Consider the following 3,371-nt stretch of genomic DNA (forward strand, 5'->3'; position numbering starts at 1 on the left):
TGGAGTTTCTAGAATGTTTTCAATGATTGGCTAGTGCAGCTGTAATCTTTTGTTTTATTCATTTCTGTTATCCTTTGAGCAAGCTACCATTTTTCTCGTTTAGTATAAATATGTGAAGAATGTGTATAACTTATTAATTCATGTTATCTTAATATACAAAAGGGTTGTTTGTTCTCTGTTGCTTGCATATTTAAGCAATTCGTAAGAATTTCAAGTTGCCGAACACAATAGTAGCACCCAAGAAGTCCTACTTAAGAGGCTTCATACCCTGCACAAATCGGAGTTTTTTTTAAAATTTTCATGTTTCAAATGAAGATTGTCCATTAAAAACAAGGATAACCCAGAAACAATCCAACCATCAATAACATAAAACTTTTGTAATTCTGGTAAAGTGAATGAGAAGCAGAACATACATTTCACGTAATAATGAAGATACATCTTTTAATAAGTCTTTGCTCTTAATTTATTATCGTACTTCCTTCCAATAACAATTCATAATGCAGGTTGGTATCTTGAAAAATTATATCATACATTTCTCTTATCAATGGGGCAGGTTGCTATTGAACATTATTCATAAACAAAGAGCCAAATATGCTTTAAAGCTACTTAAAAATATGCCATCGGGCACTGACGCAGACACTCAACAACAAAAAACAGACTTATTATATTTGTTGCACAAAAGTAAAAAAGAAAATACTCTTACTCAAGTATTATATTTGTTGCGCAAATAAGAAAGAAGATAACAATTTTAAATTAATCAACAGGTTGAATCTTATCGTAATACACACTATCAGCTATGAATTAGCATACCTTAGAAGTCCTGAACTCATTCACCGCCATTCGAAGAGAATCATCCGATAGAATCAACCGTGACAATGCTCCAGTGCTTAACCTGCCACATGTATAAGAGATCACCATATGAGAAAAATTTTAAATTAAAAAAATATTGGAAACCTAAACGCCAATCAAACACATTACATATAGCAATTTCTCCTTTTAAAGTTCAATTATCACTTGATAGAGTATTAAGCTTAATGCAATACCCCAAGAATTTTGCTGCTTCTGATACAGATCCCTCGACTGCGAAAATTAGATCAAGCAGAGCTTGCATTCCCTGTAGTTAACCAAAAAAAAAAAAATCATTACTATGACTTAAATTTTAATAGAAAACAAAAAACGAAGCAAAAGTGAATAGTGTAATACCAAAGCAAATTTAGGATTGTTAGGTCCAAATTGTGGACCAACTTCTGAACTTCTAATAGTAGACTTAGGAGGAAGGATTTGAAGAAGCTGTGGCAGCGGCGAATACGTATCAAGATTCACACTGCCCCCCACTTTGAGGGCCAAAAGAGTGCGGAGGCGCGACATAGCTGACGCGCAATTCTTGTGCTGCGATCAGTCTTCGGCCACATGCGCTATGATGCCGGTCGGTACGTGCTTGAGACGTACGGCGGATTCACGCTTGTTGCGGTGCTGATCGCCTGGTCCAGACGATTTGTACGTGTCCATTTCGCATTCGCGAAGCAGCTCATCGTCCGTCAATTCTAAGTAATTCTTCTTCTTCGAAGAAGAAGATGAAGAACAATTGTCATTGGTGCTGAATTGCAAGACAAGAACAATGGCTTATAATTCCCGCAATGCTTGTACAACGGAAAGTTTATATTTTTCCTTCCGAGTTGGGGAATCCGAAGCAGGAATTGAGCGGCCAACGCCATCATAAATTTCAATTTCCCTCTATGTGTATGTGATAATCAAAGCAAAGCTTCATTCTGGTAACACATTCTTATAGCAGGCCCAGCCCAATCCAGCCGAGTCTGGCAAGTGAGCTTTAAATAGGTGTTCGACTGTAAAGATATGTCTAATTAAATAGTGTCAAATATAATAAAAATATATCATTTTATTTAAAGATGCATCCATCCATGGTTTTATACTTCAATTTGAAATGGTGACGGTTTATTTTGGACCAGTGATGATCTTATTCAAAATTTGATTTAATAACCATAAATGAAAGGGTATCATGAAAAGTGACAATCCAAATAAAAGAGTACATAATTATCTATAAATAGAAGTCAAGACCTTTCTGTGATCTATCTAATCTTCCTATCGTACTCTTTTTTTCACTAGAAAAACTACATTTGTAATGTGTCTCGAAGCACCATCAATTCTTACCTATATTTCAATTAAAATAAGAGTGAAACTATTGGCACCCCTTCATTATTCTTATAAAACCCTATTTCAAATAAAATTACAATTAAGAGCAAAGAAGAAATAAACACATGTAGGATTTTTTTCCCCAACAAATTACTTTCATTAATAATCAATCCTTTTTTTATTTCCTACCTATTATTTCTTATCTAAGATAAATTGTATAAATTTAGAATAATCTATTTTTCTTTTCCTATTTCTTATCGATTAAATATTTTTGTACTCAAGATTACTTTCAAACTACAATCTAAAATATGTGTTATTTAAGCTAATGATTAGCATTCAAACTTTATCACCTAAAAAACTTTTTAATTTGTATGTAGGATAACAATACGATTGCAAAAGAGATGAAAAAAAACACAATACTACTTTGAGTTTTAACAATAAAAGAAGATTAAATGAAAAACTAAAAGAGTGTCTTTGAAAATAAAAGGAAATTTTTGGAAATAAAATAAATATAACTGAAAAAGGGTTTGATGAGGAGACTAGAGGGGTGCCAATAGTCCAACTTTTAAAATAAAGTTTTATCAATTATTGCTCCCTTTTTCTGCAATTATTATTCCCCACAGATATTTCTTCAACATTTTATTTCATATATTTACTCCCATTACACTATAACAAAGGACGCCTTTTGGACTACATCAGTTTGTAGATGCATTTTATTAATAAATTAAATAAAGGCACCATCTATTGTTCAATTTCTCTAAATAACCACTTTCTGTCAGCTCTATTAAAATTTATTAAGGAATCTATGTTGAAGACCATTTCATCCTTAGTATTGTGTAAATGTATAAAATACATTTTACACTTTGAAATTTAAAATGACCTTATTTTAGCATAAAATTTTAAAACAAATGCCGCTAACTAAGGGACAAATTTTAGAATACATGATCAGTACCATGTTAGCCATATAAAAAGTAAATCATACTATGATATATGTGCACTTATTTTGAAAAACTATCATGTAAATGATGGTTATATTGAATCTAAGTAAGTGCATATCATACATGACACAACCTGACCCAACCTCTTTGCCAAATTCGAGGTGAATCATGTGATCTTATATCTAAAGCTTGTGACATAAATTTAATTCATGAATACATAACACTAGCCTCGGCCTTTGTTATAAACAAATAATAACATATGTACCTCATTCAAAAATATAT

General features: G+C 32.1%; 1 pseudogene; it reads right to left on the minus strand.

The window, feature by feature from the left end:
* Positions 1-221: 221 nt before the first annotated feature.
* LOC107174391 (uncharacterized) lies at positions 222-1,715 on the minus strand (annotated as a pseudogene).
* Positions 1,716-3,371: the final 1,656 nt, after the last annotated feature.

Source organism: Citrus sinensis, chromosome 3 (genome assembly GCF_022201045.2).
Source record: "Citrus sinensis cultivar Valencia sweet orange chromosome 3, DVS_A1.0, whole genome shotgun sequence".
Classification (NCBI taxonomy): Eukaryota; Viridiplantae; Streptophyta; class Magnoliopsida; order Sapindales; family Rutaceae; genus Citrus; species Citrus sinensis.